At 42.8% G+C, this 13,518-nt stretch overlaps 1 protein-coding gene and 1 pseudogene across 1 annotated transcript in view; one reads left to right on the forward strand and one right to left on the reverse strand.

Moving 5' to 3' along the window:
* TIAM2 (TIAM Rac1 associated GEF 2) overlaps positions 1-12,964 on the reverse strand; it is a 191,229-nt gene extending 178,265 nt beyond the window's left edge. Inside the window, exons 1-2 of the mRNA XM_035728554.1 lie at positions 12,743-12,964; positions 12,599-12,661 (exon numbers count right to left, since the gene is read on the reverse strand). The gene's annotated coding sequence lies outside the window, so the exon portion shown is untranslated. The remainder of the gene's footprint in view (positions 1-12,598; positions 12,662-12,742) is intronic.
* On the forward strand, positions 9,130-10,094 carry LOC118357193 (annotated as a pseudogene).
* Positions 12,965-13,518: the final 554 nt, after the last annotated feature.

Raw genomic sequence — 13,518 nt, forward strand, 5'->3', positions numbered from 1 at the left:
AGTTTGACTGTCCTGAGCCCCACGCTCAGCCTGGACCTCTACCTGAGCTCACAGACCCTGGGAAGACCCCAAGAATCACCATTATCCCCATTAAGGAGCAGCATTATGTAGCCTTTCTATAAAGATAGAAGAAAAACTTCCAAGTAATAAAGCAAGACAGCCCAGTCACCAAAAGCAAGGCTTTTTTCATAAAGGGAAAAAAACTATACAAACTACAGAAATGCTAATAACAGTGCTCCATTCCAACCCCATTACAGTCGGGGGGAAAGGGGCACTTCAGCTGAGGGCACGCCAGGAGGGCCTCACCTCCAGAACCAGCCCCCAGGAGAGACCGGAAGCTGGCTGTGACGCAAAAGCCAAAAATGTTCCTGTCACCTCACACAGCACTCTTACTTCATGCTCTCAAATCCTCTTGCATGGGGGCAAGGGGAATTCAGGAGAAGCAAGTGTAAAATGTGAATGGTGCCCCTGGAGACGCGGAGCATAGAGGCCAGGAATTCAGAGATGTGGCAACTCAGGGTACATCCCAGCCTTGTGCCTCCCAAATGCCACTAATCCCAGGAGAGCCCCCTGGACAGCCTACATTTGTAGGTTCCCCCCCAACAATCTATGGCTGCGAAATACAACGTTCATCAAAGGAATCACTGCAATCAAATCTCTAAGTGTTTGCTGAGGACGTACCATGAACCTTAACTTACTATCCCAGGTACTACTGCGTATGAAAGTGACTTAGGACATCTGTTCCTCATGAGCTTTTATTTCAGACTATATATATACACATACACACAGAATATATATATATATACACACACACACACACACACACACATAGAATAGATTATATATATACATACACATAGGAGATTACATATATTATATATAAATAGGTTACATGTTATAGATCTAAAAAATATATATAACAGAAAATTATATATGAGAAATACATATTATATAAGACAGATTATATATAAATTTTATATAGTATACTATATGTATATTCTATACATAATAAAGATTATGCATATTGTTTATTTATTTATTTGAGAGAGAGAGAGAGAGAGGGCATACACAAGCGGTGGGGGGGAGGGACAGAGGGGGAGGAAGAAGCAGGCTCCCTGCTCAGCAGGGATCCCAACACGGGGCTCAATCCCAGAACCCCGGGATCATGACGTGAGCCGAAGGCAGACACTTAATGAACTGAGCCACCCAGGTGCCCCAAAATTATGCATATTGTAAACAGATTTTACATATTACATATATGATTGTGTGTGTGTGTGTGTGTGTGTGTGTGTATGTATCTTTGTAAATTAAACTCATACCACAAGACACCCATAGTAAGTGTCTGAGAAAGAGAGAGAGAGAAAAACACCCTGCTCCCCTCGACGGGCACCAACCAGATCTCCGGAGAAGCACAGTTTCAGGATCCTTGCTCTATCTATCAAAGTTCATCAATTTTGGGCACCTGGGTGGCTCAGTCAGTTAAGCGTCTGCCTTCGGCTCAGGTCATGACCCCAGGGTCCCTGGATCGAATCCCACGTCGGGCTCCCTGCTTAGTGGGGAATCTGCTTCTCCCTCCGACCCTCCCCTCTCCTCTCTCATGCTTTCTTTCTCTCAAATAAAATCTTTTTTTTAAAAAGTTCATCAATTTTTTTCAAATATTTAACATAACAAACATAAAATGCTTAGGAATCAAATAAAGACATAAGAATTTATTCAGTTAAGAAAATGCTATGGTATCATTGAAGGCTATATAATCACATGAGAGTAAGTGGTTACAAAGTTTTTCCTTCTCATTGGCTTCAGTAAGATCAGAATTACAATCTTATTTTTTAAGTATACCCATATACCTCAATAAAGATGTTTTTTAAAAAGCATATCCATCTTTGAGCAAATCCCAATATCAAACTGCAGACTTACAGAAGATTATAAATTAGTACCCAGTTTACAACAAGATCTCTGAACAGAGACATATTTCCTACGTCATTTAAAGCAAGATTCTAATTGGCAGCAACCCCGTGAGTGAGCTCAGAAGCAGGTCCTCCCCCAGTGAGCTCCATGATGACAGGAGCCTCATGACACACCCTGAGTCACAGGCTCCCAGTGGTGCTGAGCCCAGACTCCTGCCCCACAGAAGCTGTGGGAGAGTAACCGTTGCTGTAAGCCTCCAAGTGATGGGGTAATTTATTACAGGACAACACATAACTAATATAGTTACCCTTCTAAAAATTATGCTAACAATGATGGACAGAGTGCTTATCTTTATTTTAGTTTCTAAATTTCCATTTTAGACTGAAATATTTTTTCTTATACAGAACTGATTTTTTGTTGTACGGATGTCGTAAAAAACTGAATTGAATTCAAGAGAATTTGATGCAAATTTTAAAAAGAAGAAGAAGAAAGAAGAGATCAGGACACAAAGAGAGACGCCAGGGCTGGGCCTGTATGGCAGGATGACCACGTAAAGAGGCAGCAAGAAGGTGACTGTGCAGGCCAAGGAGAGTGGCCTCAGATGAAACCAAACCTTCCAGCACCTTGATCTTGAACTTCCAGCCTCCAGAACGGAGAGAAAATAATTTTATGTTGTTAAAGCCAACGACAACAACAATAATACAGGATTCTATTAGAGGGCACATTCTAAGACACAAGATGAGACAAGATCATTGAAAACACATCTGATAAGCTACCAAGGCAGAAGCAACTTGTTCTGGCAACAAGGCAAAGATGCCCACAGCTGATACTGCTCAGAGACAAACTGCCAAAGGAGGCCCAGCAGCACCAGGGTCGGACCTCCTAAAGACGGCCACCAGCGTAGGTTCTCAGGCCCACACGACCGCTCCCAATTCAGAGGAGGAAGCAGAATGGAGGTCACAGGAGTTGGGCTCTGCCATCCACTCCTGGAGCCAGTACCCTCATGACAGAGACGCGCATGCTAATGTCCTGTCCTGAGGCAGGGCTCTGGCCATGCAGACGGAGAGAGGCCAGTGGCATTTCTCCCCTTTCTAAGGGGGTCAGGATACTGTTTGGTGCAGGAGCGCCATGGCGGTCAGCCCAACCCACTGCCTCGCCCCATGCCCCCCGCCACACCTGGACGGACTCTGTCTGTTTCCCAGTTTTGCCTTTTACCTCTAGCATCCCTTTCTGAATCTGTAGTTTCTCAAAAAGCTTCCTTACTCTCAAAGAATGCAAAACCTCCCCACCTCTCAGGATCCCTCCCTTCATCTCAACCAAGATCACCCACCGAGAGAGACAGCACTGAAAACCAGGACAAACAGCAGAATACAAACAAGGTAATTCTACCGGATGGCGCCAAGTAACTGAGAGACACGGAGGTCTGGAAGCGAGAGGAGGTAGAGAGGATACGAGCTCAATACACAAGGAGAAATACCACTGGAAGTGTAACGGCTCACCCTGTTACATGCCGTCACACAATTCATAAAGCCCTTCAGATATCTTACCTGCAACATCCTCCCAACAATCCTTTATCTGTGGTCCCACGACTACGAAGCAGTGGAGCTGGGATGCCTTTGGTCTGAAAAAATTGAGCATTAGCACTTCTCAAAAACCTCTAATTTCTACCAGAATGTCGGTATAATCCATCTCTTCCCATTACATGAATGGCAGTAAAAAAAACCCTGGTATCTTTCATCACATTTAGGAAATTACATAACAACGAAAGAATTATAATTAACGCAAGGTCAACTCCAACCTCCGACTGCAGCTACTGTAAACACACCACCCCGACTATCCAGGAGATCGATAAGCAACCCATACATTCCAATATTCCAGAGCCCTCTCCAACAGGAAGTCACAAGGTAGCCTCCACCCCTCTGCCTCGATTTTAAGTCCATTTCCTCCAGACCTCTGCCCTATAGACCATATAACTACCCACTATTCATAACACCCTCGCTTACTCCTCATTTTAAAAAGTCTAAGTTTAGTTTTTTAATCTTAATCATAAACACAGTGTGTTTCACACTAGCTTCTTAAACCAGCACTGTCGTTAACTCAACATCTTCAACACTCTGAACAGACAGGAAAAAGCAAAGGAAAAAAGGCAGTCAGTTTTCACTCAGCATTTCCTCTGCATTTTGCATCCCATCTGCAGCTGGCCACAAGGGAAGACTGGTTAAGGGAAAGTGGAAATATGGCATTCTCTCTTTATGACATCTCCTCGAAGGCAGGAGGCATCAAGAACAAAGCGTTAGTCTCTCTAACCCCACACTTCCCATCTCAGAGAAAAGAGAGGGAGGGCAGGGCAGGTGAAACCCAGTCCACACAAAACCAGCTAGCAGATGGTGGGTCAGAGGGCACGAGGGAGCTGGAATGCTTCTCACAACAAGTGGGTAATCTGAAGGATGACGAGGGCAAGAAGGCTTAATCAAGCCTGGAGCACTTAGAGACTTTCCTTAAATTTACTACAATCCTTATTACTCAGTTATGCTCACTTTGGGAAAATTCACCAAGATCCCAACATGATTTGTCCTCTTTATATTCAGTAAAAAGATTTTTTTTTTTAATACTCCTTACTTAGCAAATGTCAAAAGGAGAAAAGTCTCCAAATCAAGCTCTACTTTCTCCTATGACAGGAGAAAAAGATCACCTCTTTACTTCTCAACAGTGAAAAATGGAGAAACAAAGAATTCCTTATGGTTGGCTAGATAGTACAAAAACAGGATAGAGAACAAAGATCCAGCCAACCATAGCTCCGGATAAAGATGCAGAACAGCAATGGAGACAGAAAACAGGAGGGACTTGGAAACAAACCCTGACGAACACAGAGGAAAACTATTCAGGCTGACCTACAACATCAGGGGAAAAGAGCATATGGAGTTGACGATAAAAGGAGTAAACTGTGACTTTTTTTTTTTTTCCAGGACATTAAAGACAGATTTTAATTTTAGAGTCTTAATCATGTGAAACATAACTGAGCAGCTATCAGACTAAGGGGGAAAAAATGGTTAACAGTTTACATAAGACCTAACATACACCAGGTGCGGTGCCGAGTCTTCCCAGCATTTCAAGCTCACAACTAAATTTAAGGCGGAGATTTTATTGCCCTCATTTTACAGATGAGAAAGCTGAGGTTCAGAACATTTACGAAAACAGTTCAGAAAAACTCTGAAGTAACAATTAGGTGAAAAGGAAGAGAGAGAGTTGAAGAGAAGGAAGAAGGCAAGTCTCTCAGAATGAAGCCCCGAACCTAACAACTAATAATTTTAGATTTCTGAACTCTAAGAATTTTAGAGCTAACAGGGACCTTGAGAATCAACTCACTTACTGTGGAAAGAAGAAGAAAAAGGAGTAAATAACATTTCAACACATTTCCCCCAACCTCTCTTTTTCATTCAACAGCTGTCAACAAATGTTTGCTGAGTGTCTACTATGTGTTAGGGCATCTTTAAAATTCTAATCAATCATCTCCTTTAACTTTCCACCTAAAAGACCTAAATAATGTACATGGGTACACAGTTATTCTTTCTTTCTTCAATCTGCCCAGGTAGATGTACCAAAAAGTGCATCAACTATTGTTAATGAAGCATCAAATATAAGCTCCAAGTCCTAGGAAAAGTAAAAATTCTACAGAAATTTTCATACTGGAGCACCTGGCTGGCTCAGTTGGAAGAACGTGCTATTCCCTTGATCTCAGGGTCAGGAGTTTCAGCCCCATGTTGGGTATAGAGATTGCTTAAATAAATAAAACTTAAAAAAAAAAAAAAAGAAAGAAAGAAGGAAATTTTCAGGGCACCTGGGTGGCTTGGTCAGTTGAATGACCGGACTCTTGGTTTCGGCTCAGATAATGGATCTCAGGGTCATGAGACTGAGCCCTACATCGGGCTCCAGGCTCAGCAAGGAGTCTGCTTGAGATTCGCTCTCTCCCCCTGCCCCTCCCACCGCTCACACACTCACTCTCTGAATAATAAATAAAATCTTAAAAATAAAAAAAAAATTAGAGAAAAAGAAATTTTCATACTAAAAAAAAAAAAAAAAAATCCTGGTACCATCACAGCCTTCCAAGAGTCTTTTACTTCAGTCAAACAAGGACTATGTATATGACCCTGTCCCAGAATTAATCACAGTCCACTGATGGTCATTTGTATTAACAAGATTCATAATGTTTTAACATACGATTCTGATGAGAACAAGAACTTCCTGGCTTTTCCAGAGGACTCCTTGGGGACTAAATCAGGTTTAATTTTCTTAATTATGGAAAAAAGGAACTAAATTCAATTCCAAATTGCTTAGACTTTACACTTCCAGGGAGGATGGTCATCTCTCTTCCTCTCTCTGTCTGTCTCTCTCTCTCTCTCTCTCTCTCTCTCTCTCACACACACACACACGAATAACATGGTTTTTGCAAAACTCCAAAATTATTCTGAGTCTCCTGATTTAAACACAGGAAAATAGATTTAATGCCCCAAAATAAAAAGTTAGCAAAATTAAATTTACCACTTCCACATCCATCCAGCAAATGAAAAATTATCACCATCATTAAACAAAATAATCAGCTCATTTCCACCAAACCATATCTCTACTACCTTTTTCTCTTCGGTTGTGAAAGCTTCTTTGACCCTGACAGTTTCACTGAAAATACAAATTTTATATTTCCCTAAATTTACTTAAGGTAGGGATGCCTGGCTGGCTCAGTCAGTAGAGCATCTGACTCTTGATCTCAGGGTTGTGAGTTTGAGCCCCATGTCAGGTGTAGAGATTACTTTAAAAATAAAACACGGGGTGCCTGGGTGACTCAGTGGGTTAAGCATCTGACTCTTGATTTTGGCTCAGATCACGATCCCAGGGTCACGGTGCTCCCTGCTCAGTGTGGAGTCTGCTTGAGATTCTCTCCTTCTCCTTCTGCCCTTCTCCCTGCTTGTATACTCTCTCACTCTCTCTCTAAAAATAAATTTTAAAATAAATAAAACAAAACTTTTTAAGAGTTTATTTAAGGTGGACTTTCATTTTTGTTATTTTCAGTAGGGATCCTCTAAACATTGAAAATATTTATAAATTAGCTAATGAAAATGTTTTTAAACTTTATTCTTAAAATCGTCATAATAAAGAGCATCTACAAAAACATTTACAACTAACATTACACTTACTGGTGAAGACTGAATCATTTCTACCCAAGACCAGGAACAAGCCGGGGCACCTGGGTGGCTCAGTCGTTGGGCGTCTGCCTTCCGCTCAGGTCATGATCTCAGGGTCCTAGGATCTAGCCCCGCATCGGGCTCCCTGCTCCGCAGGGGGCCTGCTTCTCCCTCTCTCACTCCCCCTGCTTGTGTTCCTTCTCTAGCTGTCTCTCTGTGTCAAATAGATAAATAAAATCTAAAAAAAAAAAAAAAAAAGACCAGGAGCAAGCCAACATTGTCTTGGAGGTACCAGCCGATGTGATAAGGCAGTAAAAATTGGTTAGATGACCCAGCCAGGATTCAAACGTGGGACTCACACACTGTCATATGCTCTGAGGCAGAAGCTCCATGAAGAAGCAGCTGTAAAAAGGCTTCTTTCAATTTTTTTTTTATTCACTCAGTTGCAGGAATATAGCAAACATCCAAATGAAGATAAATGAAGATATCCAAATGGAATCTAACAACACTGGACCCACAAGAGAGGTCCCAACTAGAAGTGTATTAACGGGGCAGAAAGGGAGATGTATAAATGGTAGCTGAAAGCAGGGGCAAAAATATGATTATCCTAAAAGGACAAAGAGGACCAGGGATGGTCTGCTAAGGAGAACATCATCTTATGACAGTGGGAAGAAGATGGAGAATCCAAAGGGCAACAGGAAAGGAATGACAAACAAAGAAGGAAGAAAGCCACGAGAAAAGGGGCTAGGCCAGAGCTGATGGCAGCAGATGCTTCAAGGACGAGAAAAGAGACAGGAGTGTTCAAGGAAACAGAGCTACTCTAAAAAAGATGTACATGAAGGGCACCTGAGTGGCTCAGTCGGTTAAGCGTCTGCCTTCGGCTCAGGTCGTAATCCCAGGGTCCTGGGATCGAGTCCCACACTGGGCTCCCTGCTTGGCTTCTCCTTCTCCCACTGCCCCTGCTTGTGTTCCCTCTCTTGCTGTGTCTCTGTCAAATAAATGGATAAAACCTTAAAAAAAAAAAAAATGATCAGAACAAGAATGATAAATATTAAAAAAAAAAAGATGTACATAAGAACAATCTCTCGGGCAAAATTTCTTTTTCTGAGTATAACTCATACCTGGCATAGTTCTTTTTTAAAGAAGCTAAGTCTTTCTATCCTTAAACGTCTTTGTTATCTTTAAACCTGAACACTTGCTTTGTTTCTACTCTGGATTTCAGAACCAAAGAGCTATACCAATTACAAGATGAGGGAATATTATAACATAGATATTTTTAAGCCACTCATATTATAGACTACAGATAAAATATAGCCTTATACTTTTGAGCAACATTATTTTTTTCATTGATGCCCTGGAAGGGAAGCCAGCTGCCCTTCAGGAATTAAGAGTATAAAACTTAGGGGCACCCAGGTGGCTCAGTTGGTTAAGCATCTGACTCTTGATCTCTGCTCGGGTCTAGATCTTAGGGTCATGAGTTCAAGCCCCATGTTGGGCTCCATGCTGGGTGTAGAGCCTACTAAATTAAAAAAAAAAGGGGGGGGGGATAAAACTTAACCAGGGCTCCTGGTAACAACACAAAACCTGGTCTCTCTGGGCTGCCTTCCAACAGGGCTTAGGCAGGGCTGCAGAGGTCCTGAGGCCATCACTGTGACAATGAATAGACATGTACGCAAAATGGGACCCAGCTGTATTACCTTATTCCCAATAACTAGGAAGGGAACCATAAGACCTGGGAACAAGGAAAATCAAAACCAATTTTACCAGATGTGTTTAATGTACAAGATAGCAGTCACACAATGCAAGGCACCATCATGGCCAATACAGAGAGGAAATGCAAATGAGCTATGGTCCTGGAATCTCAAACTACAATAACATAACACATAGTTATTTTCTGTGTAAAGACAGAAAATATTAGACCAAAATTATTTTAGTCTATATTCAACACAAATGTTTAAAAAAAAGTCTCCTGGTTCACTGCTCCTTCCCATTCGACAGACAGCTGCATCTTCTGGTACAGTGCCAACCACATCCCCAAGACGTGATGGTGAAGGTTGGAATAAATGGATTCAACTGTATCGGGCTCCTTTTAACTCTGGCAAAGTGGATATTATTGCCATCAATGACCCCTTCGTTGACCTGAATTTACATAGTCTACATGTTCAGTATGATTCCACCCACAGCAAATTCAACAGCACAGTCAAGGCTGAGAACAGGAAACTTGTCATCAACGGAAAGCCCATGTCTCCATCTTCCAGTAGTGAGATCCTGCCAACTTCAAATGGGGTGACGCTGGTGCTACGTTGTGGAGTCCACTGAGGGCTTCACCACCAAGGAGAAGGCTGGGGCTCACTTGAAGGGTGAGGCCAAAAGGGTCATCATCTCTGCCCCCTCTGCTAATGCTCCACGTTTATGATGGGCGTGAACCATGAGAAGTATGACAACTCCCTCAAGATTGTCAGCAAGAGCTCCTGCTTGGCCCCTGTGGCTACGGTCATCTCTGACAACTTTGGCATTGTGGAGGACTCATGACCACAGTCTACACCATCGCTGCCACCCAGAAGACTGTGGATGGCCCCTCTGGGAAGCTATGGTGTGATGGCTGAGGGGATGTCTAGAACATCATCCTTGCTTCTCCTGGCACCACCAAGGCTCTAGACAAGGTCATCCCTAAGCTGAACAGGAAGCTGATTGGCATGCCTTCAGTGTCCTCACCCCCAACACGTCAATCACAGATCTAACCCGCCCCTGGGAAAAAGCTGCCAAATAGGATGACATCAAGAAGGTGGTGAAGCAGGCACTGGAGGGCCTCTTTAAGGGCATCCTGGGCTACACTGGGGACCAGGTTGTCTCCTGTGACTTTAACAGTGACACCCACTCTTCCACCTCTGATGCTGGGGCTGGCCCTCAATGACCCACTTTGTCAAGCTTATTTTCTGGTATGACAATGAACTTGGCTACAGCAACCGGGTGGTAGACCTTATGGTCCACGTGGCCTCCAAGGAGTAAAATGCCCCTGGCACCAGCCCCAGTGAGGGCAAGAGGAAGAGAGAGGCCCTCAGCTGCTGGGGAGTCCTTGCCCCAACTCATCCCCCAACACACTGAGAATCTCCTGACCTCCACACAAGTTCCATCCCAGACCCCTGAATGAGGGAAGGGGCTTGGGGAGCCCTACCTTGTCGTGTACTATCAATAAAGTATACTGTACCCCCCCCAAAAAAGGTCTCCTGCATCCTCAAGAGGTACAGAGTGCAGACACAAAGAAAACAAATCCTAATTGCCCTCAGCAAATTCTCTCTCAATTACTTTGGCAGATGCCTCAATTCTCTATTTAATTTTCTTGTGTGTGGACAGGGATTTAAGGATTAATACCACACAGGACATAGATTACTATCAGCATCTGTATTTTTCAAATGTAAACCCACTGCGTGGTCTATTCCGGGTACACGTGGTGAGTGGGTGGTGGGGAAAGGGTCACCATGGCATCCTTCCAAACTGTTGTTCACAGAACAACAGGCTCGCACAGGCTTAAGACATGTACGTAACAAAGTGAAAACACAGAAACAATGAGGAAAACATTTTGCCAAAATGGCTTATACTGTTCAACCTAAACATTTCCCTTCTCTCATTAGTGCAAGCCCTCTCACTGAATTACTGATGTTCCCCCCTACATACCTTCCATATGCTATAAAGTATATTTTATATTTTGAGAGGCTCTTCTATCGTTTACCTAGTATTTACAGGAGCAGTGAATTTTCTACCTCAATTAGTTGCCCCTGGTTTCACTCTACACACCTTCCAAATATGAATTTAACTTTTCATAGATTCCTCAAATTAAAGATACAAGATGATACTAATTCCCAGAAGTTTTCTTTACTCTCAGTTCCACCCAAAAGTGAGAAAAATGAGTAAGATCACTGAAATTAGTAATGTTATATGTTAATCTTTAAGTATCTGACACAGAAATCGGATACATTTAGTTCCTTTTATTTAGGCTCTGCAGTTGGTTCAGTTTTTTTTTTTTTTAAAGATTTTATTTATTTATTTGAGAGAGAGAGAATGAGTGATAGAGAGCACGAGAGGGAAGAGGGTCAGAGGGAGAAGCAGACTCCCTGCTGAGCAGGGAGCCCGATGTGGGACTCGATCCCGGGACTCCAGGATCATGACCTGAGCCGAAGGCAGTCGCTTAACCAACTGAGCCACCCAGGTGCCCGCAGTTGGTTCAGTTTTAAAAGAAAGTCACAATAACATCCAGATGAACCACCTCTTCATTTTCAAAAACAAAAAACTCTGTAATCCGAGACAACTAATAAAAAAAACAAAAGCTGGAGACAAACTATAAAATAGAAAAAAAGTATTTAAAATATCAGCAACATGTGCACCTGGCTGGCTTAGTTGGTAGAACATGTGACTCTTGATCTTGGGTTGTAAATTCAAGCGACACACTGGGCACAGAGCTTACTTTAAAAAAATGAAAAAAAATCAGCAACGGTGACTGAATCATTTACAAAGGCACACCTGGATTTGTCTTGACTAATTCTAATATATACCTAACACATACAGGTGCACAAATGTATTTAGCCTTTTAAAAAACCAAATGACAGGGGGCAGCTGGGTGGCTCAGTGGATTGACCATCCCACTTTTGATCTGAGCTCAGGTCATGATCTCAGGGTCACGGTGGTCAAGCCCCACTTTAGCTCCTCCATGCTCAGAGGGAGACTGCTTGAGATTCTCTCTCTCCCTCTCCCTCTGCCCCTCCCCATCCAGCCCCACTCCGTACACGTGCATGCTCTCTCTCTCTCTCAAAATAAATAAATCTTTTTAAAGAACAACAACAACAATTGACAGGACAATTAAGTCACACCTTTAATTAGCTAATTTAATTAGCAGAGAGAGGTATTTATGAAAGTGCATTTTCATATTGGGGTTTTGGGTACACCACCAAAGGGTTGAATACACTAGAAGGCATCCTATGAATACCAACTGTGTGGCATTTTAATCCTAAAATTTGTATGGAACCAGAAAAGACCCCAAACCACCAGCAGATGCCCCCAAAGCTGGGGGCATCACAATGCCTGACTTCCAGCTCTATTACAAAGCTGTGATCATCAAGACAGCATGGTGTTGGCACCAAAACAGACATATAGATCAATGGAACAGAATCGAGAGCCCAGAAATGGACCTTCAACTCTACGGTCAACTAATCTTCAACAAATCAGCAAAGAATATCCAATGGAAAACAGTCTCTTCAACAAATGGTGTTGGGAAAATTGGACAGCCACATGCAGAAGAATGAAACTGGACCATTCTCTTACACCATACACAAAGATAAACTCAAAATGGATGAAAGGCATTTCATGAAAATTCATAACCATATATAACAAAGGAATAACAATACTCAGGGAGGACAAAGACCCTCATGGGACCTCATTCTACCAAAACCATGAATGCATTCTCAAATTTTAAACTTTATGGCTATTAGGCATCATTACCATGCAAGAAACTTTCTTACCTACTATTCCCCAGGTCTTCTAACAAGAGGCAGGAGAGACCTCAATCCAAACACAGGGACTCTCTAAAATGAAAGATTTAATCTCATTATCTAGAACTATAGGATCGCCCTTGTTGAGCCATAAGCTCAGGGCAGGGCACTTACCAAAAGTATTTATAGTGAACAACACAGTCCAAAAATCTAACGTCCACACTTAATAGAAAAATAGCCTTCTTCCAAGATCTACTCCACATAAGTGAGGGAAATTAGCACACACGGTCCTTCCACAATCACGAGGGATGGGCGGACTTTCCACACAGCGGTAGCCAACGCCTGAGCAGACGGCCCCTCAGCAGTGGGGTGAACGTGACCAGGAGGCTTGTGCTTTGGAAGCAGAATAAATGCAGAGATGGTCAGCTAATTCCTTCTTACAGCTAGCCATGGTCACATCCTTAGTGAGCACTGTCTGCCAACTTCCAGCTCTCCAGGTCATGGTAACAAAACGTAAGCAGCCATCACAAGACTTTCAAAATCAAGTTTACCAAAAGGAGGAAGTTCAGTTTTAACTTTAACACCCTAAGCCACTTCCCTTGTTTTCTGGGGGAAAGGCCCTAAGATCCATCACAGCTTGGCCAGGAAATAGTTGAGGCATAAAGTGTTTTCCCTCTTACATGAAATGATATTCCAGAAAATTCTTGCACCAGGGGCAGTGGGGGTTGGGGGGAAGGTCACTCTCCTCTTATCCCTGGATCACCCTCATTACCTGTGCACCCCAGCCATCTTCCCTGCCTCACCTCCCACGTTTGATCGTTCATCCCACCAGCCGCCAGCCTATCAGGCTTCCTCCATCTCAAGCGCACCAATTTAAGAAAGTTATCATAAAGTAATATGGAAATCATTTCAAGCCCACTTGCTTCTACGGGTGATAAACTATGAGACTT

This window comes from Zalophus californianus, chromosome 7 (assembly GCF_009762305.2).
Source record: "Zalophus californianus isolate mZalCal1 chromosome 7, mZalCal1.pri.v2, whole genome shotgun sequence".
NCBI lineage: Eukaryota > Metazoa > Chordata > Mammalia > Carnivora > Otariidae > Zalophus > Zalophus californianus.